Source organism: Myotis myotis, unplaced genomic scaffold, assembly GCF_014108235.1.
Source record: "Myotis myotis isolate mMyoMyo1 unplaced genomic scaffold, mMyoMyo1.p scaffold_m19_p_2, whole genome shotgun sequence".
NCBI lineage: Eukaryota > Metazoa > Chordata > Mammalia > Chiroptera > Vespertilionidae > Myotis > Myotis myotis.
In genome coordinates this window covers 83,358,557-83,383,101 of record NW_023416324.1, presented here as the reverse complement: position 1 = coordinate 83,383,101, position 24,545 = coordinate 83,358,557, and the positions used below count along the sequence as shown (strand labels likewise).

General features: G+C 37.8%; 1 protein-coding gene across 3 annotated transcripts in view; it reads left to right on the top strand.

The window, feature by feature from the left end:
• PHACTR1 (phosphatase and actin regulator 1) overlaps positions 1-24,545 on the top strand; it is a 500,199-nt gene that overhangs the window by 2,290 nt on the left and 473,364 nt on the right. The window lies entirely within an intron of this gene.

The following is a 24,545-nucleotide window of genomic DNA, read 5'->3' as shown; positions in this document are numbered from 1 at the left end:
CTGAGCTAAGCCTCGAGCTTTGCAGCTGCCTTGTCTATTTTAGATGAATGCAGCCACTGCCTCAAGGAATTACCAGTGCACTTGGGGCAGTAGGGAACACAGCCGTTGTGAAGTGCTACTGATGTGTACATCTTTATTACGTGCTTCAAGATGGTCAGTTAGGCTCCAGTTTACTCGCTATCCTGTTCAAGGGTGCAGTTAGAATGTTTTCCCACCACATTTCATATTTTCTTTTTCCACGGAATAGTTAAGGTGTTCACTCAAAGCAACCCGATGATGGGCATATCCCAAATGGTACGACAGAAGCTCTGAGAAGGGCAATGCCTGTATTCTTAATAGGAACGTGGTTGAATTCTTGGAAGTCACAAGGCAGAGCTGAGAGGGAAATGCTGTTTTGATAATGCTGGCTTGTTTCACGTTTAGGTTGTGAAGTACTTCACACAGAGCACTGATAATAGTCTGCCCTGGCTTTCCCAGTGCTGTCTTCTAAATTGATTTTACCTCGCTCTCAAGCCAATTGCTCATGGCAGCCTTGAGGGCTTGCAAGATTCTTCCTTCTCTGTTTTAATTTTTCTGGGCATGATCCAGTCTTCTTAAAGTCAAGAGGGCTTGGAATTTATCTGGTTTATCTGTTTGTGTCAGTGCACCCATCAGCAGAGCCTAAATTCACAGAAGTGATCTAATAGCTAGCTCTGTTCATTCCTCTGCTGTAGGTAATTAGCACTGCTACTCTCCACCCCTTAAAAAGACATGAAGATGTTACTGAAGTAGGAAAAGGGTAAGAGACTGGCCAGGACCTTCAGCCTCCTCTGGGTCTGCAAGTCAGAAGATGCTAGAAGGAGATGGAGAATGGAAGACTAAAGGGAAAGGGGGCTGAGGCAGGGCTCAATGCCACCTCCAGACCCAGTGTAAATGTTGCTGGGTCTGGTCCATTCAGTGTGCATGAGAGAATAATGTTCAGTGGTGGAGTGACCCACCTGAACTGCATAACTGTTGGCAGGACAAGGGAAGGAGAGTGGCAGTTAATTGACGATAATAAACGTGTCCACTTTGCCTTGCAGTTTAAGGATTTAAGGAGACTTAGCTGTGGATTTTTACGGAAGGAAAAAAGGCAGGATGTGGGAGTCTCAGAGGATCTTCAGGCAGCCTGGTGGTTGTTGGCAGATGGAGCTGGGGGTGGAGTGGTCAGAATTGTCACCATCAGTGACTGGTTTAGCACTAGAGTTGGAATGACTAGAAAATGTATGAGAAGTGGTAGCATAAGCTACTGCTGCTTTCAGATATCACATTCATTTTAGGGGAATCAGAATGATGTTTCAAGCAAAGAAGTTTGGACTTGTAGTAAGGGTGGCGGTTCCCTAAACATCATCTAGGTCTATTTCCAAAAATCCCGGACTTCCTGAGTCAGAAATCCAGGTGTAAAGCTTAGGAGTTTGAATTTGAAGCAAGAGCTCCGATGATGATGACCAGGGCAGCACATTGAAGAAGCAGTCCATCCAGTCTGGCTTCTCTCTTTTTACCACCCTCCTGTCTTAGCGGCAGGGTAATGCTGTGGCCCAGGGTAACAGCCGGGACCCTGACAGCCCAGGTTTAAATCTTGGGTCTGCCACGGTGAAGCGGGGCCAAGTAACCGCCTCTGCAAATAACAGTGCCTAGTTTGTAAGTTCTTAAGTGTATCAATGAGGTAAGATTGTAAAGTGCTTAAAACAGTTTTTGCAACACAGGGAATGTTATACGTAAGTAAATCAATAAAAGAAACATTTCTGGCAAAAGGCCATCTCTGCCCTGTTTGAAATGTCACAAGGAAGCCACCACCTTTCAAACAATGAGGTCTGGCAGGAGTTTCACTTCCTATTTTGAGTAAAGTTTCTTAAGTAAATGTTAAAATACATTGATCATTTTCTTGCCTCATCAAAACATAACTTAGAGAAAAACTGAAAAACGGTAACATTCTGGCTTGGTACTCGCCATCTACCTAGCCCTTCTTTCCCTTGAAAGAGCCCCTTTTCCTTCTAACACCTCATCCAGAGCCTCGCCTCCGAGGACTGGGCAGCCTCAGAGTCTCCGTCCCGGGCCTCTGTGGCCTCTATAATGCAGCTGGTCACTGCACTGCTCCAGCCCCTCTACGCCGGCTTCCTTCCACTCCACACAGGTTCCACGGCCTTTCCTGGATAACAAGCCCCTTTACCTGATGAATGGCTCCAAGTGATGGGCAGAGGCCTGGGGGCCGTGGCTTGCACCCCTGTCTTTCTGACCCAAATGTCCATGCTTTAGAGCAATGGCTAACGCCCACCTCTTACCCCTGGCAAGGCTCTGAGGACCAGTGGAAGGGGGGGCAGCATGGTGGCTGGCTCTTGAGAAAGGCATTTGAGGTCATTCGGGCCTTGTGCTGCTGCTGAATCACAGCGTGCGGTGCTCTCTCCTTGGTCAGCCCCACCCAGGAACAGAGGGACGTCCGTAAGGCCAAGTAGCCTCATTGAGGGAGACGTAGGATGTGATCAGCTAAACTAGAGTGTGATTATTACCTTTTGAGTTGTCTACTCTAGAGGTCATGCAAATATTTCTACAGATTAATCAAGTGTTCTTACACATACAAATACTTCTAAAGATGTAAGCAAGAAAATATGAGTCTCACTTCCTATATTACCATTCTTGTACCAATTTATTTACAAATTGATAAACTTCTTAGAAACCAACCACTTCTTTATTAATTACATGCAAAACGGTTATCCAAAGCAACAATACCAGAATTGTAATGTTTTAGACCCTATTATAGTTTTTCAATTATTCTTGTACAGTGGTAAGTGCCTGTCCCTAAGAAGAGGCTGTTTCTAGCTAGTAAGAGCAAGAAGAATCCAGGAAGGTGAGAAGAGAAAAGAAGGAAAAAGCTATTCGTTCTCTCATGTCCTTGAGATTTTCAAGTCAGTCATCTGTGCTGCTGAGTAGCACAGCTTGTTATTGTCTCCCACCTTCGCTTTTCCTTGGTTTGACCCTGAGGCCGGAGGATGAGCCCGGGTCTCCAGGGATTCTGCGTTGAAGCATGCTATGTCTCAGAGAACAGGAAAACGCCTAGATCACTTGTGCATCCCCTCGGTGAAGGATTAATCTGTGGGTGTTGTGTCCACAGTAAATCCTGCTCACACAGAGGGGGTTCTTTGAATGTCCCCCGGAACTCTAGAGGAGATGCTGGAGGTGGAAGAGACACAGGGCATAAGGATCAGCCATATGTTGACATCACATCAGCTGAGCTCACCCATCTGTCAGGTTCTGACAATGATATCTCACATACTCAGCTTCAGGCTCTAATTTATTTTACTGAACTGGGACGGGAGTCATATTATAAAATCACAAAATTAGCATCAGGGGATTTTCAGGTTGAAATGGACATTTTGGATCAGTGATTCTTTTGGCCCCTCCCTAAACCAAGTGAAATAAATCTTTGAGGGCTGGGCCCAGGTCCCAGTGCCGCGTTTTCAGCAAGCACTGGGTTATCTTGATGAGCACTGACCGTTGAGAACCACAGTTGTGGATCATTAATCACTTCCTACACAGAGTGCAGTCCCAGGCTAGCAACAACATCTTCACCTGCCAGCTGGTTATAAATGCAGAATCTTGGGCCCCACCCCAGACCTAGAGAAGCATTATCTGCATCTTAACAAGATTGCCAGGTTATTTATGTTAAGTTGGAGAGGCAAAGATAGAATCCAGTGCACATTAGAAAGAGCTGGCAAGCTGTTATGAACTCAAGGCTGGAGTCCCACAGCAGACCAATTGACTCAGTCTTTGGAGGAGAGCCCCGAACCTGAGAACATGTTTAATTGTCCTCGGTGATTCAAATGCCCAAACAGGGCTGAGAACTGCTGACCTCCCATTTTATGGAAAAGAAGGTTTTAGCACAGTGGTTCTCAACCTTCCTAGTGCTGCGACCCTTTAATACAGTTATTCATGTTGTGGTGACCCCCAATTTCATTGTTACAAATTGAACATAATTAAAGCATAGTGATTAATCACAAAAACAATATGTAATTATATGTGTGTTTTCTGATGGTCTTAGGCGACCCCTATGAGAGGGTCGTTCGACCGCCAAAGGGGTCGTGACCCACAGGTTGAGAACCGTTGTTTTAGCATATCATGCAGATATTCTTACCTGAGTATCTTTATCTTCCAGGTCTTTCCTTTTAAATGAATCCAAACCATTGGAAAGGTTCAAATTGAGTTGTGTGTGTTTTTGTTTTGTTTTGTGTTGTTTTTTTTGTGTGTGTGTGTGTGTGTGTGTGTGTTTAAAGGATTGGACTATATATCTGTGCTGTACTATTTATTGTATCCATTAATCCAGAAAGAAATTTTGGGAAAGAGGAATTATGGTGCTCATTTTGCAGTTTAGAAAAGACTACACATGTAAAGGGAAGCAGAGCCAGGATTTGAATTCCAGTACTATATACCCGATTCCAACAACCCCACAGGAAATGAAGGTAACATTCATGACTGAATTACAGGACTGGAGATGCTGAAGTTCAGAGTGGTTCGGCCACATGCCCAAATCACACAGCATATAATGAGAAGGTGAAAACTAGAACCAGATCTCTTCTCACCACACACATCTCTGTCCTTCCCATGGTGCTAGGTTTCTCTTTTAAAAGGCCATCAAAACCCTTAGACATTTACATTACCTTCAAAAAGGAAAACATATTAAAAGAGAGCAAATTGACTGAAGTCACCAGACAATCAAATTTATGACTCCTCTCACAATTCCCCCTCTTTTATCATTTTAAATAATTTTAAATAATTCTTGGCATTAGAACCAGGTGCTACAGTCATTGTGACTTCATCAAAATACATGTTTTCTGTCATCTCTATTGTCTTGTTCAACAAAGGGAAATGCCAGTTTTGACAACTGATGAATGCCACAGTTAGCAGCTAAGTGTCTCTTCAAGTTGCATTTGGAAGTAGAGAGGAATTCATCTAAACCCCTTTTCAACCATCCCCCCCCCCCCCCCCCCCCCCGCCCACTCCCCAACTGCCTCCCGGCTCTACCTTTAGCCCAGGCTGTCAAATTTGTCAGAACAGCTGGTTTTTCCACCTTTAGCTTTAACTTCAATGTATTCTAAAGCTAAACTCTAAACCTCTGGGACTTCTTCAAAGGGCCCCAAAAGACAAAGACATTTGGAAGCACTAATTATTTGCAAAGCATTGCCAACAGTCAACCTCACAGACTGTGTTCATGCTATTTTCTTTCTTGTGCTTACTGCAAGACCCAGCCCCGATGTCACCTCCTCTGTGAAGCCTTGCCTAACTTCTCCAGGCCTCTCTTTCCAAGCCTTCTGTCCAACCTTTATTGCAGCCATTATCATACTGAATTATTCTGCTTTCACTACTTATTAGATGCATGAGCTCACACAAATGGTTTCACTTCTCCAAGCCTCAGGGTTCCAATCAAAATGGATATAATGCTAGCCCTGAATGTATAGAATTTTTGAGAATTAAGGGAATTATGCCTATAAAGTGTTTAGGACATTCTTCATTATCATTGGTTAGTTATTGATGCTATTGTTTTATTATTACTTAGGTGTCTGTTACCTACCAAGATTATGATAATCTCCTTAAATGTCATTTTTCTGGGTGCCTAGTGCCATCTCTGATATACAGTAGAAGCATTAAGATTTATCAAATGTCTCTATTGAACTGAAGGAAAGGAAATGCTTAAATCTACATTACAAAGAGAGACTTGGGATTCAGGGAAAGGATTTCTTAAGACCTTTAAAAAACTACATCTTTAGTTGAAAACAGAGAGTCTCTTAATGCCAAAGGGAGGGACAGGTAAAATAATTTTCAAATATATAGAGATGCAGGAAACAGCAGAAGGTCGTCAACTCTTCAACATCTCCTATAAAACAGAATGCATTTAAGAATCAAAAGCAACAACAGAATGTAGCAGGAGGGAACTAGTATACTGTTGCTGAGAATTAACCTTTTACAATGTATTTCCAGGGATCCCCAAATAGCACCCTTTTATAAAAGCCTTTTAATATACAATAGTCTAAGAAGACTGAGTTTTTATTCTGCCTAAAAGTAAATGTATGGAAGAGGTGACCACTTGATGTTTGCTCTGATGAACCTAATTGAGATCAATTCAAAAGCTGTTCTGAGTATGTTCAGGAAACCAGCTCTGAGCTACACCTTAGTTGAGATCCCTTTTCCTTTCCTTCTTTAGATCTGGACTGCCTTGTCCAGTTCTTACAATTCTTGGCTGATTAATCCTCAAACCAGCTAGCATTCACTCCCCTGCTTCTGACCAGACTCAAAAGGAGGTGGCCGTAGGTACCCCTAGAAGCCCCATACCTAAGACGTGCGCTTTGAGCATAACTCACTGCAAGCCTGGCCATGGTGTTTCTAGGAGCCTTGCTGAGCAGTGCCTGGTTAATTCTGATCAGTAATATACCAGTTCCTTCTCTGTGTCTTTCATATAATGGTCATAGATGTGACTCATATCTGAATTTGCAGATCTAATTTGCTCCATAAGGACTGAGGTGGGAACAGTGATTGCAAAGCCACTGGATCCTGTTTGGGGCATGATTGCCAATTGGGTTATAACCCTTTGCGTTCACCAGTCTCGTGTGCTCTCACTTGCCCCTCAGAGTTCTGCTACAACCTTCACGGCAAAACCAGCCACATCTTCTCTGTGCCCTCGTGGTCATGCCCTAACCATGCAGTTTACATGTAATCACACTGTTCCCAGACCCTGGTCTCCATGAAGTGCTTCAGAGGACACTTCTCTGATAGTTGATAGCCTTGTCTGGATGGTGCTTAAGTCGTCATCTGCAATGAAGACCTGTTTTTTTGGTCTTTGATTTTTTTCTCTGTAACTTTAGCCAGGAAGCAGCTCGCTGTGCTTCACTCACGGATGACAAGCTTAACTACCAAGCCTTCCTTCCTAACCTCCCACACACTCCCTTTTAGACCTCTAATTGCTCACACCCAGGCTCTCCAAACCAGTGTTTAATACAGGGAACATTTTGTGTGCAAAAGAGGGTGAAGGCAGATCAAAAGGAAAAAATATTGTGCAGCGAGGCAGCCTGCCAATGCCATCCATATGTAGATGACCATGAAACCCAGCCGGCCATTCCTGGAGTGAGCCCCTGAAACAGTACATGGAGTCACATTCTTACTACGGACAATTCATCGGCAACTGGCCTTCTGATGCCCCTCATGCCTTTGCCCCCACAAACATCTGCTGTGTCACATATTGTGATTCAGGGCTCAGATGTAAAGTAGGGCTTGAAGTAAAGAGGAAAAGAGACAGAAGATGAAAGAATAAGAAACAGAGAGGAAGAAAAGCATATGAAAATACAATGAAATAATTCCAACCTATTAATAACTCCTACTCTCACATAAGACATATGAGAGAGTGGATTAATGATGCAGCCACACACAGCATAAACAATTTGCAGATACTTGGGAAAGAATTCTCACTCCTCATTTGCCCAAATAAATCTGCTCCAACCTCAAAATGCTCAGAACCACGCTCTGTGCCTGAGCTGGCAGAGGCAAGGATAGGGAGTCTAGTCATCAAAATCAGCCCATGGCTGATACCACTTTTTATATTTCAAATAGTATCTCAGTAAATAGTCAGACCCACACACTCATAATACCACTGAATGAATATTGGTGTTAAATTAGATTTCAGAAATTCTAGTAATGAATAGATTATTTTACAGATCTTTGTATCATTTTTGTAAAAGCAAAATGGGGTAATATTAAACCATTTGGAAAAAAATTGAAAAAGTCAAACTTATGCATTTATTTTAATATTTTTATATTTTCTGTCATTTTCAAACACATTCACATTTTACAAAGTTGCAATTATGGCATATAAAAAATTGGGAGTAGAAATGATATTTCTTCCAGAACTGGGTAAAAAATGTCTCAGTGTTTTAGGGCTTGGACTTCAAAGTAACACCAGATCCAAGTCAAACTATGATTTCCTCTTTTTAGCTTGTGACATTAGGCAGGCTATTTCATCTCTCTTTGCCTCACTTTTTCCTTTTGAATGCAAATGATAATACTGTGTTCTTAACCCAAAGGGTTATTTTGAAGATTAAATGAAACAAAATAACATTTCACAAACTGCAGCACAATTTATGATTTTTCAGGTAATACATGAACTCTTTTATAATAATAATGTATTTTTTCTCATTGTGTTTTAGAAAAATATAAATGCAAAGCATTTAATTGCAGTATAAAATCTATAATTAGACCTCATATGGGCTACTGAGAACAAGGGGTAAAATAAGCTGACTAAAGTCCATTTAAGGAAAAACATTAAGTAAATAATAATGCAGAAGACAGATGTAGCAAAAATCCATACAAGTGATACAGGGATGACTAAAGTTTGGGAACCAATAAATATAAACTAAGCAAAATGCCATGTACCTAATGTGTAATCAATAAGTGTTAGCTCTTATATTGATTCTATTTTAATTTTTTCAAGCCTCAGAGGAAATTGGCAGAGCCTCAGCTTCCCTGAGAGACACCCCAACTCCTGTCCCATTTCTTATCTCCTTTGCTTCCATTTATTCGTAATTCAAATGTCTAGACCAGCGATTTTCAACTGGTGTGCCACACAAATTTTTACACCATGCAGTACCAGACTATTTAGTCCAGGGCACTGACCTTTTTTCCCTTAGATTGTCAAATAAAAAAATGACAACAGCGGTCCAGTGTGAATGTATCCAAATTATACCTTTTTTTAAAAATCAGATCAGTCAAAATATGATATATTTGTGGTATGCCACAACATTTTAGTATTACTTTATGTGTGCCCTCAGGTGGAAAGTGCTGAAAATCGCTGGTTTAGACCCTTTGGAAATGTGAGATAGTCTTAACACACAAGAAAAAGCATCAAAACTTTGAGTTTTAAAATAAAATTGCTAATAAATCTGAAAAGAATCCTCTTTAAAGTTCTACTGCTGGGATTTTTTCCAGTCTCTTAAAACATTAGCTAAACTGTACTGATCTCTGAATTTACAACAAACTAGTTTATCAGAAAGTGGTTTCCTGGTAGTAACATAAATGAGTCAGCATTTACCTAGAAATGAGGAAATAGATTTGGAAGAATTCACATTAAATCATAGTTCTCTTCATTTAAAAGAAAATTATTCCTTAAGAAAAACATGGTAATGTGAAGAAAGCAACATCAGAAATACCTGGAAGATAATTCTATTCCAACCATTAAGCAGCTTTGTGACTGGCCTTTGTCTCCCCACTTGCAAAATGATAACAAATGCAGTAGTATTATTATGAGGATGAAATGACATAAAGTAATAAATGTAGATAGATAGTAGCATCTCAGTAAAAATTGAAGGAATGAATAAATTGCCACAATAAAAGAGGGAAAACATTCATTAAGTAACTGTTGTCTTCAGGAAGCTCAGGCAATCTCATACAACAAAAAGTGCTCCAATAGAAGCAAAAACAGGATATAAACGGGGAAAGGAAAGAATTCAGACAATTCTTTATGGAGGAGTTGATGTCTAAGCTTCATCCTGGAGTTCCCACAATAGTGGGGCACTTCTTGCAGGAAAAGCCAGCATGTATGTGTCTCTCTAAAAGCAATTCAGTATGACTGGATCATCAAGTGCAAGCAGGTGAAGGTGATACTGAAGATGGAGAAAAGGTGAGTTCAGGGAAAGAGACCTTGAGCACCAGATTAAGAAAAAATGAACAAACACAATAGAAAGAGACTCACAGGTACAGACTGATGGTTGTCAGAGTGGGGGAGGGGAGGTTGGGAGACCTGATGAAAAAGATGAAGGGATTAAAAAATACAAGTTGGTGGCAACAAAATAGTTATAGGGATGTAAAGTATAGCATGGGGAAAATAGTCAGTAATATTGTAGTACCTATACATGGTGCCAGGCGGGTGCTGGAAATATCAGGGGACCACTTTATAAAGTATATGATTGTCTATATATGATGTACACCTGAAATCAATATAAAATAATATTGAATGTAAACTGTAACTGGAAAAAAAGAATTTTTGAATCTGTTAATAGGAAACAGAATATTTGAAGGGGTTTTAAAGCTGAAAGAGGATCCCTAGGCCAGTTGTTCCCAAACCTGTTATAGGTCAGAAATGCACAATCTATAGCTTCATACTTGGTGTACTGATCAGAATCTTGGGGAGTCAGGTGTGATTATCTGGGTTTTTCTTATCTTTAAGAGGTTTTTTTGTTTTATTTTTACAGTAGATAATATGAGGTTTGGAATTTGAGACCCATTGACTAGTCTAAATCTTTACTTTTATAGATGAAGAATATAGAGCCCAGAGAACTAAATGAATGAAATGGAAGAAAAATCCAAAATTATATTAATTTACAATTCACTATTTGTTAAACACTAACCATGTGCTGGGGATTCATATTCAAAATAAACATATCCCCTAGCCTCAAGGAATTAACCATCTAATGAAGAGACAGATAAACAAATCAATAATTTCTGTTTCAAAAGATAAATGCTGGGAGAATGTTCCCACTGGGAGTTTTGTAAGCACAGATGAGGGCATCAGAATCAAACAAAGACATGTTAATGTGTGTATATGTGTTGGGAAGGGAGTTCAATGCATTTCCAAGTTAGTGTCCAAGAGGAGATGCCACTTAATCTGCTTTTAAGTTAGACTTAGGCAGGAAATGGCATGGGATAAGGCATGAACATATCTGTATATATATATAAAAAGCCAGCGACTGGGATGCCATAAAGACCAGAATGACTAGTTGCTATGACACCCACCGCAGCCAGTATACTGGCTGGATCAGGGGGTGGGACCGGCAAGCCAACTTCTTGCGGCCCCTTCCCCCAGCCGGCCTGCCCGATCAGACTCTTCCACCTCTATCAAGGGTGGGGTGGCTGGCTCACAGACCCTCCCCATGGCTGGCCCCACCCCCAATGGGGATCCTCCCACCCCAATTGGCCTGCAGCCCCTCCTGCCAACCAGCTTCACCCCCACTCCCCCCTTCAGCCCTCTCCACCCCAAAATGGAGTGGGGCTGGCAGCCAACCTCCCATGGCCAGTCCCCTGGCTGCTGACCCCTGATCACCACCCCCCCAACCCATTCAGGGGTGGGGCCTGCTGGCCCACCGCCCACAGCCTCTCCCCATGGCCCCTCCCCCACCCATCACCTCCTCCTGACAGGCCCAGCTCCAATCTGCCCAGATTGGGGCTGGGCTGGCTGAACCCTACCCTTTCACAAATTTGTGCACTGGGTCTCTATTTAGGAGTATAATACAGGATTGGGTGAAAGTAGGTTTACAGTTGTAAGTACATGAAACACTGAGTTTATTCTTATATTCTTATTATTTATTTATTTATTTATTTCCATATGAATAACTGTAAGCCTACTTTTGCCCACCCCATATATTAGAGGAACTCTATACATGTTCCAGGATGAGAGGTACCTTGTAGGTATGGGGAATAGCAAAGAAAGAGACTAGAATAATATGTAAGACTTTGTGTTCCCAACTAAGGAATTCCAAATCTGATACTGAATCTAATAATATGCTAATACAGAAGAGCTCTGTTTTCAGAGCGGTTTTTATCATAACACAAATATGGAGAACAGGTTGGAGAGAGTAAGATTAGAGGCAAAGAGAACTATTGAGAAGCTAGTGCAGGACCCCAGCCAGAAGTAAAGACAGCATGAAAAGGGATATGACAGTGAATTTGTCAGGAAAGAGGGTCCATTAACATACTTTGTGGATTATATTGTGGTAGGGTGAGAAGACAGAAGGTGAGAGAGGAGGTATTTCGAATAATGTCCAAATGGTTTCTTGGACCCACTGGATGGAGAATTAACCTGTTCACTAAAAGAGGAAATTGGAAGAAAATCAGGATGGAGGAAGGAAAAAGATAAAGTCAAATTTAGAATATTTTGAATTTGGAGACCCTATAGAATATCCAAGCATAGATTACCAGTAGAGAATAAGTTCTATAGGTGTAAAGTTTGGTATAGAGATCTTGGAAAACCATCCAAACTATTGTGTGCCTTGGTAATTCCTAAAATAATTTCACTAGTGTGTTTTATATCTGCCTCTGAATATGTAATTCTGTTGAGCCTTTAATATTCCTCTCATATTATTTAGAGGATTGAGAGATTGTTAAAAAACACACATTTATTTTCTAAATTAAAAATCTTCACTATAAATACAGTATTTTCTCCCTAACACTGGTACTTAAAATCAATATGCCACTTGAAATATTTAAATGACCCAAATATTTGAAAGTACCAACATTATTTCTAATTCTGGCTTGTTTTTTCATTAGAAATAAAATTCTGAGTTATCATTTATGAGGTAACCAGAAAACACAAGTTTATTGTTTTTTAATCTCAATGCAGCTCAATCACTTTACAGAACTTATAGGCTGTCACAGAATGTGGCAAAGGAAGAAGGAAAAAAGAGACTCAGATATAGCTAGTTAAAAATAGACCTTACTTTTCTTTTGAACCTACACAGTAAGAATTTTCTCTTCCATTTAGTTGATTATGTGCTATATAGTTATTAAACTTGATAGATGACAGGCAGAGAAAAAAACTACTTGGCTTGGCCTAATTTAATCCTTCTATCTGGAAAACAAGACCACACTCAAAACATCATACTGCAAGGCTGATTTTTACCTTAGCCCTGTATCCTATGCTAGCTCAATAACCTGGAGGTGTATAAAAGTTGCAAAAGGAAATGTGAGTGAGAAGAGGATTCACATTCATGTGCCAGGGTCTTGGTATTTATTATCTCATTTAGTCCTGGAAAAGAAAATATGTGAAGTACTTATTATTATCCCCTTTTACAGAAGTAAATCCATGTTTCCAATAATCAAGTAACTTCCCAAGCTCACACAGCTATTAGAAATGGAGCCAGACTTACAATCTTAAACCTTTTGATTCTTCCTACTTCATTGTAGTTCTATATTATATTGACAACTATGACAATATTGAAAAAAGATGTGTGAACATACATGGCTCATTTATTTCCACACATTCAAAGATAGAATGACTCAATATTATAAGATATAATATGGCAATGGAGTTGCTTTGCATATTACCATTAGGTTCACATCCTTAAAGTAATTTTTTACTTTCATCTATTTTGGAAGCTATCACTGTGGGATGGTTGTCCCTGTCCTCTAAGTTGGGTCGTAGTGGAGGGAGGAAATCTGCCTAAGTGTTTACGAGAGCTTCATATAATACTTATAACTTGCTTTCCCCTCTCACTATTGATGTAACACATAACAGCTATACAAGACTTAGAAAATATAGACAAACAACAAAACTCAACTATAACCATCATCTAAAAATAGGGACTCTTGCCCTGGCCAGGTAGCTCAGTTGGTTAGAGAATTGTTCTAATGCACCCAATACATCAAAGTTGAGGTCCCAGTCAAGGCACATACAAGAATGCATAAATAAGTGAAACAACAAATCAATCTCTCTCTCAAAAAAAAATAAGTAAATAAGTAATAGGTATCTTTACAACCTGGTAAATATTCTTATATTATTTTTATACACATGGGCACACACATACATATTCTTTTAACCTAAATCAAGCCCCTCAGGTTGATTACTTTTAATTTTCTGTCTTAACATCAAAAATAAATAAAATCTTCATATATTGGGGTAGTTCATTTTAACTGATATAGGAAATAGCCAAATACAATTTAGGCTGAGAGAGAGATAACCCATGCTTTGTTTTGGCCCAAAGGGTTAATGGTCTTTGCCAGCTGGGTTAATGGTTCCAGACCTGTTCTGCTATTGTTTACTAGACAGAGTCTCTGACTCATAACCTGTGATCTGATCACTATATGATCATGTCATCCAAAGACACAATAGAACACAAATAAAATATCTACTGAATCTATACTGAGCCAGCCTTACTCTTAGCAACATACATATAAGAATTTTTGTGTTTTCCTCCCATTCACAACCATCATATATTTTTATTCTTATTATAACCATATACAACACTTTATTACATACCAAGAGCAAGTGCCCAGATCTTTTTAATATTGCATTGGTTAGTATAATTTCCATAATAATAGAACATTAGAATCAGAAGGGACTTAATTCAACTGGCTCATTTTACAGGTGATAAAACTGAGACATGAAAGAAAGGAAAAGCAAAAATACAAAACATATACCAGAAGCTATACATGTTTATTTTATTCAAAATTACAAATTTATGAGTAAAATATGATTGCCCCAATTTATAGGAAATTAAGACTCATTGAGATTTCACATCTATGAAGAGGTAGAGCCAGGATTCAAACATGAGTCGTTCCCACTCAGCTTTCCCCTAAAGCAACCTGGTTTTCTAGAAAGAGGTGACTTATCTAAACTAGATAGTAGCAGGTGGCAGATCAAGAGCTAGAACCCCATCTTCTATTACCTAGTCTAATAACTCTACATTCTGTTGTTGTACATGAGGCTCAAATGGGATTCAAGCCATGGCCTTTGCTTCTAAGATCAAATTGCCAGTAACAAGGCCCAGCAGTTCGCACACAAAGATATGTTCAAGTTTATGCCACCCTTTTGTACATTGAACATAAATTACAAATATTAAAACCTATAGATTTCAAAGTACAGCATAAATTACAGCAACTATATTGAAATCAATCATGGAGAAAATAAAAAATTAAAATGAATAAAGTTTAACATCACCTGACTATTAAACCAGATTGGAAAAATGACTTGTATATCTTAACCAGGCATGTTCAACATTTACTAAATAATGGAAAGCTGTTTGGGTTTATGTCCAACTCAGTTCAACATACAAAGCCTGAAATACGGTTTCCTTTCTAGCATGTTTTAACAGCCAGCCTCCAGCCACTCTGCACAGTATCTACTTTAAGAAGCTGAGAAGAAGGAAACAACGAACATTTGTTGTCCGCCTACCATTTGTCAAGCTCTGTGTTAGGTGTTTTACATTTATTATATAATGTTTTATCCTCCAAAGGCCCAGTGAGATGGTTGATTTTATTTCTAGTTTACATATAAGGAAACAAGAGCTTGGAGAGCTTACTAACTTTTTTCAAATATCTAATAAGCATTAAACTTGGGAATTACGCCAAGGTTTAATTTCACAGTGACAGCCTTAGTTGGAGCTGGCCAGTAACAATAGTTTTAACACAATACATCTTTATTGGGATTTTGTGAATTCTCATAGAAACCCTAAGGCATATGTACTATGCAGTCCCATCTTATAGATGCACAAGAGGTTGGTGACTTGCATGAAATCACACAACTATTAAAGGTGGAATATGGGTACTAACTCAGGAAGGCTAACCTCAAAGTCTGTGCTGTTAACATTTATTTCATTCTGTCTGGGAGGATATTAATAATCCACATTATAGTGTTTATATATTCATACAAGGTGGAAATTACAAAGTGCCACAGATGGACAGAGATAAAGAAAAAAGAAAGGTACTGCATCCTCACAGTTTTGCTGCATTGAGGTTGGGAATAAAAACCCTCCAGCCACAGAGGATGGGCAGAGTGTAGGCATGCAAAGATGAGAGGAAGAGGAAAAGAAAGGTTTTGCAGTGGAAAGATTTGTACTGTCATTTGATACTGTTTGTTCAATTTTTGTGTAGATCTTCTGCCTTAAAATTTGTTAATTGATCCATAAAACTGGCTAATATTTGGATTTTATGATAGTCCTAGATAGCATCTAAGCATTCATGGTTCATGCTTTGAGTCCATTGAGAACCTATGAGTATTACTTATCTAGTGCTGCATATCCAATTACCCCCAAACATTATCCTGCAGTTTCTTTAGGTCAGGAATTAGAGAGTGTCTTAGCTGGGTGGTTCTGGCTCGGGTCTGAAGTGGCAGTCAAGATGTTGGCTAAGATTGCAATCACCCGGATTCTTGACAGGGGATTCCAAGGTGGCTCACAGACATTGTGCTTGGCAAGAGGTCTCAATTCCTTGCCATGTGAGCCTCTCTGGCATCTTGGGGGTGTCCATGTCATTGCAGGTGGCTCCTCCCAGAACAAGACATACAAAGCGAATGCCAGGTAGAAGTCACAGTGTATTTTATGAGCCTCATTTGGAATGACTCACCATCATTTCTACCATATTCCACTAGTCACAGAGAATAAGCTTGTTTCAGTATGGGAGGGGACAGCACACGTATAAATACCAAGAGTTGGGAATCACTGTGGACCACTGGAGGCTGGCTACTATCACATACAAGTTTTTGCAGGGGCAGGATTTTTAAAAGATAAACAGAGAACGTGGCTCCTATATTTGAACATGTTTTGCTACTCTATTTTATACCTATAAGTGGTTTTTAAATTAGGCAAAATTTTACATAAATCAATATGTAGTCCCTCTGGGGGAGAAGTCACTATGCCAATTTTAGGGTAGCTATTAAATAGTCTGGCATTCATCATTATCCAGGCATCAATTTAAGGAAAGCTAGGTATTCAAGCCTTAAAGGAAGAATCAGAACAAAGTAAATGTTAGACCCACATTGTGATAGGGAACAGAGCTGGCCTGCATGCCCAAGCAGGGAACCATCTCTTCAGGAAGCCACACCTTAGGTATGGCTGCACAAGTTGTGGACTCCAGGTCCATTAATTCTATTCACATAGACTATGATCTGAGTGGTGTAGTCCTAGAGTTGCACAGCACAAAGACCTAAATTAGGCCAGTAGGAACACTGCGGAGCTGCAGTACCAGGCAACAATGGTAAAAGCAAGGCAGTCATCCCCTTTCCTTTGTGGACCCCATAAAATTAATAATATAGGAAAAGGAATTAATATCAAAAAGTTGTATAGTGGACAGCTCCTTTAATGAAAGGTTTAGGCAGAGAGCACTACGATATACCAATAACAATTTCTCAGATTCTTGGTTCTCTAGCAAAGTATTCATATGTATAGGAAAGAAAAAACATCTCAATGGCTCCATACTAAATGTAGTTGTAATATAAAGTCCAAAAGCCTTTTTGGAATGTTTTTGCTAAACCATTTAAGATATGCAAGTTAGTACTGCAAGCTTATTGGTTTGATATTGTAGTTAATATTCATCTTCATCATTTACACTTTCTATTTTCTACATGAATTATCTGGAATATATCACTGTAATCAGTGACATCATACTGGTGACATTAATTGTGAGGTGTAAAGGTTTTTATATATTTTAATTCATGTTAGATATGCAAAATGGTAACATATGTGATTAATTCATCTGTTTAGCCAACATTCTTAATCTGTCTACTCTACTATACCAGAATCAATTTTTAACAAAAGCTTAAAGACCCTTCACGTAAATGCAGACAGAGTACCCTTCAGATCTATACTGTAATTATCCAAGCTTTTGGAGATGCCTGACAATGATAATTTTTCAGAAATTTTTGAAAAACCGCCTAAATAAAAAACTTTTTTACTGGTACTTTTTAAGTTTTAAGAATTTAAAACTTATAGAAAAGTGACAAATTCACCTATTTATAATATTTTACCCCTTTGCTTATCATTTGCTATCTCTTGTCTTTATCTTCCTGTCTGTCTATCTATCTATCTATCTATCTATCTATCTATCTATCTATCTATCTATCTAGAGAGGATTGTAAAAGTGTTTATGTAGAGATAGAAGAAGAAAGAGACAGAAAGGAACAAGAAAGGGAAGGAGAGAGAGAATATACATGTGTGATTGTGTGTGTTTGGTTTATTTATTTACTTATTTATTTTGATCGTGTTTTTAAAATATGTTTTTATTTATTTTTGAGAGAGAGGAAGGGAAAGGGAGAGAGAGAGGGGAAGAGAAACATTCATGTGAAAAAGAAACATTGATTGGCTTCCTCCTGCACACCCCCTACTAGGGATCAAGCCTGCAACATACTAGTAGGCATGTACGCTGACCTGGAATTGAACTGGCACAGGATGACACCCAACCAACTAAGCTACACCAGCCGGGACCAAGAGGGTTCTTTACAGCACTTTTCCCCTGTAGGGCAGGATCCAGTCTAGGGTCAGTTCAGGATCCTTCTAGGTCAGATGCCCTTTTCTTTCTGTTATCTGTAATTTTCCACAGCCTTAATTTGTCCTTTAGAACACTGACATTTTTTTTAAGAATACAGTTCCCCTTCCTGGCTTTAATAGATCATTCTTACTTTAATGTTGTGTGATGTTTTTTCCTCATAGTTTGACCCAGGTTATGCTGGGATCCTCCAAAGGTGAACTTTAACATCATGAAAATATCCTTTTGATCAAAATACCCCCCTGGAGTTGGCATCCATTATTGATTCTTGCTTGATTTTAACTATGATGGTTGAAAACTGATGATTTTGTAACTCCAGCATCCCTCTGCATGGACTGGCCAGCCCTGGCTTTCTACTCTAAGCAAGAGCCTGCCCACCCCCCTCCTGTATTTATTTATTTAGATATTTACCCATTTATTATGTTTTATCCATTTATTATTTATTACTCAAAAATACCTATTACTAATGATTTATAATTTATTAGTGGATTTAGTTGCTTCTGTGCTCCAGTTGTCCCGGATTTGGCCAATATTAGCCCCTTTAAGCTAACTCCTGTGTTCTTGTCACATTCCTCCTTTTGGGGAAAATAAAGTGATGTTTTGTTTCTGGCATATCAAGAAGCCTACTGTCATCATTTTTTATTTATTTGTCATATACATTTCAAATCTATTTATTTGTTATTATTAATGTAGCCCAGAATTGTGAGAGCAGAATATTTAAAAGATCATGGTTATAAATGAGATATGATGATAGCCTAAAAGTAAGGCTGAGACAGAAAAAAACTTACAGAATTTTAGCATAGTGGAATGTTGACATTCACAAACATGACCCAATTTATTAAAAAACTAGAGGCCTGATGCACGAAAATCATGCTAGAGTTGGCCTTCCTTCCCCTGGCTGCTGGCACCGGCTTCCCTCTGGCACCGGGGACCTGGGCTTCCCTCACAGCCCTGGCTTCGTCCAGAAGGATGGTAGGATATCCGGAAGGACGCCTGGTCTAATTAGCATATTATGCTTTTTATTATTATAGATTATTTAAATTAAATTTATTGTGGATAATAGTATGGTTTTGTAGATAATTGCTACTTAAGTGAAATAATTCTCACTTTTTTGTGCATTTTAATAAGCTGGAAGGTTTATCTTACTTTTAAAAAAAGAGCTTGTGCTTTTATTTTTAAATTGATAATGATTGGTATCAAATAACTATGATCCTTACATATTATGATATTCTCCAGGACACATATATTTGCTTACAAAATTACGTAACAGTTTTATTTGTAAATGTGCACCTAATGGTAACTAGCAAATTTTTATTAAAGTTAAGCATAATATGATTTTACTTTTAGTATATAACATATGTAGATGATGTGAACAAACATAAAATGTAAAATTTTATGAACTTTTATGAAAGTAATCATCTTTTCTAAAAGGTATAACTACCACCCAGATCAAGATACAGAATATTTGCTACATCCAAAATGGATCCCTTGTGCACCTTCCAAGACAATATCTCTCTAATCAAATTTCCATCGTTGTACTAGTATATTAGCTTTTCTCTTTCTTAAAGTTCAGATAAGTGGAATATATACCTACCCATACAATATATATTCCTTTAGGTCTGGCTTCTGATGTTCAACACTATGCCTGTGAGAGTTATCCATGTTGTTGCTTGTAGTAATAGCTTCTTCCTTTTCATTTCTATGTAGTATGACACTGTATGAAGATAGTACAATCATTCTTGTATATTTCCTTGTTGATAGTCCTTTGGGTTGTTTCCAGTTCAGGTTTTTATGAATAAAACTGCTATCAACCTTATCATCCTTGTCATAAGGTTTAGTATGTTACCTATGTTTATGTATACATTTGTATAAAAAGTTTTCCAGAGAAGTTTTATAAATTTACATTCCTACCAGCAATGTATAAGAGCTTCAATTCCTCCACATCCTCACCAATCTTGGCATTGAATGGTTTTTAAGTTTTAGCCAAATTGGTGATATGTAATGATATTTCACTAAGGTTTCTATTTGAAATTACCTTTAAGTAATGACGTTAAGCATCTTTTCTTTTTTTAATCCTCACCCGAGGATATGTTTATTGATTTTTAGAGAGAGAGGAAGGGGAAGAGAAAGAGAGAGAAAGAGGCATCCATCAGTTGCCTCCTAACAGGGAATCAAACCTGCAACCTTTTTGCCTTTTTGGTGTCCAGGATGAAGCTCCAACCAACTTACCCACCCACCATGGCAAGCATCTTTCCTTATGCCTATTAAACAATTAAACATTTGGATATCTACCTTTGTGAAGTGCCTATTCAAGTTTTTTGTCCATTAAAAAAAACTGAAGTGGGTTGTCTCTTTTTTCATTATTGTTTTAGTTCTCTATATATTCTGGTTGCAAATCCTTTATCATATATAAAATTGAAGATATCTTCTCCCAGTCTATTGCATTCTTGTTTCACTCTCCTAATATCTTTTTGTTGTTGTTGTTAATCCTCACCCAAGGATATTTTTTCCATTGATTTTTAGAGAGAGTGAAAGGGAGGAGGAGAGACAGAGAGAAAGAAACATCAATGTGAGAGAGATACATCAATTGGTTGCCCCTCACCCACAATGCACCCTGACCAGGGCAAGGGATTGAGCCTGCAACCAAGGCACATGTCTTTGACTGGAATTGAATCCATGATCTTTCAATGTGTGGGCTGATGCTCTAATCATTGAGAAAACAGACTAGGGCCTAATATATTTTTTTAAGAGCATGTCATTTATTTTTATTAAGTTTTTAAATATATGAGCAGAAAGATGTTTGCAGTATTATTTTATTATCCTTTTAATGGATATAAGATCTATAGTCATTACTCCTGTTAGATTCCTGATATTGGTGATTTGTATCTTCTCTATTTGTTTTTAATTTATTGATTTTAGAGGAGGGGCAGGAGGAAGAGAGAGAGAGAGAGAGAGAGAGAGAGAGAGAGAGAGAGAGATATCAATTTGTTGTTCCATTTATTTTTGCATTGATTGCTTCCTGTATATGCCCTGACCAGAAATAGAATTTGCAACATTTTGTATCCAGAAGATGCTCTAACCAACTCATCTACCTGGCCAGGGCCTCTTCTCTATTTTTACCTATGACAATATTGCTAAAGGTTAATCAATTTTATTGATCTTTTTTGAAGAATGAGTTTTTCATTTTATTTTTCTATTGTCTGCATGTTTTTAATTTAATTGACATGTGCTCTCTATTAGTTTCATCCCTCTGTTTGCTTTAAATTTATTTTTCCCCTAAATTCCTGAGATAGGAATTTAAATAATGAATTCAAGATATTTTCTCTAATTTAAACATTTAATACTATAAATTCTGCTATCAGCACTGTTTTAACTGTATTCCACATATTTTGTTATATTGCATTTTTTAATTGTCTTGTTCTTTATTTTAATGGCATCAACATGCCTATTTATTCTCTTATGGTTAGAGCTTTTCATGCCCTATTTAAAACAAGGTCATAAAATATTCTTTCTTGAAAAAATTTTCTTCTAGAAACTTTGTTGTTTACTTTTTAAATTTAGGTTCATGATTCATTTGGAATTGAAGTTTATGTATGATGTGAGGTAGGGATTAAGTTTATTTTCTTCCACCATATGGATATTCAAGTGATCAAGCATTGTTTATTGAAAAATCCATCTTTCCCCATAACAATGTAGTGGGATTCTTGTCATAATCAGGTTACTGTTTATATGTGAGTCTATTTGTAGATTCTCTATTCTCTTCCATATAAATCTTCTACTATAAATCTTCCAGCTATTTTCTTATTTGTCAAGATTGTTCTGGCTAGCCTTGTTCCTTTGCATTTTCATATGCATTTTAGAATCAGGTTGTCAAGTTAAAAAAAAAAAAAAAAACTTGAGATTTTGATTGAAATTTCATTGAATTTATAGATCAATTTGAAGAGACTGATGACTTTACAATAACATGTCCTTTAATCCATGAGCATAAGCATATGTTCATCCATCTCTCTTTTATTTAAGTCTTCTTAATTTCTTTTAGGAATGTTTTTTGTAGTTTTTCATATAAAAGTGTTTCTCATCTTTTGTTAGATTTATTCATATATTTTTTATTTTTTATGCTTTTCTAATTATATTTCATAACTTTGCTAGTGTATAGAAATAAAACTGATATTTTACATTGCTGTTTTATCCAGTAATGTTGTAAAATTCACTCATTTCAAAGAGTTTGGGTTCTTATGGATTCCGTATGTACACAGTCATAACATATATGACTAATCACAATTATTCTCTTATTTTCCAATACTTATATCTTTTTTAACTTCTTTCACTTAACTTATTGACTTGACCAAGACCTCCAGTATAATGTTGAAAACCAGTGTTGAGAATGAGCATAGTAAGGAGCCTTTTGAAAATCTAGGTACCAAGGTATCATCCCCTCAAAATTCAATAGGTCCATGTTGGGGGCCTGGTAAATCTACATTTTAACACATATTCCAAGTGATACCAATATATGGGTGCCCTTGAAACACACTTTAAATAATATTTTAAAGGATACGCTTCACTCATCTAAATAAAGAGTTTTCTTGATGAGGATGGAATAGTGCAGTCTTCCTCCTTCCTGTCCTTCCCACCTCCACCCTCTTCTATGCCAGTGGTGGATGTATATCATGTTATTTGTTGAGCACTCTATTATGCTGCTTCTCTTTCTCTGGGATCTACCTGTGGTTATAACTTGCATGTCAGGGTCTTCAGTGTTAAAAAGTTGATCAGCTTTATAAAAGAAAAGAATAAAAGAGCCCCTGAGTAAGTAAATATATTTAAAAAGAAACAATCTTTAAAATGAAGAAAACAAACACCCACTATATTTTGCAGTTGTTGTGGTCACAATTGAATTCAATTCTTTCTATACACAGAATCCACATCCATACATGTACACACACAAATAATTCTATTTGTGTTGCCTCATATTAGAAATGGTATGAGAAAAATAATAGATTCTAAAGGATGTACTGTTACCTAAAATAGACAAATAATATGAAATTACTTGAAAGAAGTATGGATACCATGTGTTTTCCTCAATATGATTAGTTATAAATCAAAGGAACAGTGTATTTTCTTAGATTAAGAGAGAATATATGCTATAGACACTGATAGAGTTAGAAGAATACCTGCAAATATTCATGGAGTATTAAGACCTGGTAGGGTCTTAAGATTATTTACCTGATCTTTGCATTTTTATATGTTTTTATTGATTTTTTAGAGAGAGAGGAAGGGAGAGGGATAGAGAGATAGAAACATTGATGACAGAGTAACATTATTGATCCACTGCATGCCCCCTACTGGGGATTGAGCCTACAACCCAGGCATTTGTCCTGGGTTGGAATGGGTAACCTCTTGGTTTCTGGATTGATGCTCAAAGACTGAGCAACACTGGCTTGGTTGGGATGACCCTTAAAGTTTTATAGCTGAGGTGACTGAGACCCATCCTGGTAGAGTAGGTTGTCCAATGTTAATTGATGGTGGTGGTAGTACTGGGGGCAGCACCCACCATCCCTGATTTCCACCTCAGACTCTTCCCTGATGCCACTCAGTCAAATATTTTATGATACTAGATTATGTATATGATAGGAATTCCAGCGAAAAAAGAATGTGAAAACACTGGGACAAGCCCACAAAAGTAAATACTTCATATGGAGGGAGATAAATTAAATGGCACTGACTTTGGAAAGGAATTGTTAGAAAGAACTAGGAGAGATGTGACAGAAGAGAGGCGAAGTGAAAAGAGCATGGGAAACATTAAGTGAGACAAAGGTGGCAGTAAATTAGGAAAACCAAAAAATAGAAGATTAGAGTCAAAACTGAAAATAAGATAAAATAATAAAAGAACATGAAGATTAGTGTTTTGTATTATTTTTTGTAAAAAGCATATCTACCTATAATTATATCAATAATAAAATAGCTCATAATGAAATAATATAAAAGTGCATTTAAATTTCTCTAAGAAAGGTAAACCTAAAGTGATAGTGATAATATTAGCTTCCTAGTCCTCTAAAATGTTGAACAAATAAGAAATAGAAGTCCAAAGATGTACTTCTCTGTGTCAAGAATCATTAATATGTAAAATCTAAGAAACACAGGGAAAGCTAGCCTAAGGATTCCTTCAAATGTCTTTATTGATTTTAGAGGTATGGCTGATGAGTGAACAGACAAGGAGGTGGGAAATCCTAAACATTTAAAAAAACCAAATAGCACTGCATTAATTCAAAGAGAGGGATAGTTTATACAGTATTCAGAATTGTTTGCATTTATTTCCTTGCTTTTGCACCTCTTTACCAGCCTGAGCATAAATGTTACAATCATAATATTGGTTTGCAGCCTGATTAGTCATGGTTCATTTGATGAGCCAAATGCCCCCTTGTGCCCCCTGGGAGAGGAGGCATCCATTTTTAATCTATGTTTTACAAAGATAAATGGGACATAATAATGAGGCAAGTGTCACAGAAAAGTGAACTTAAAATGTG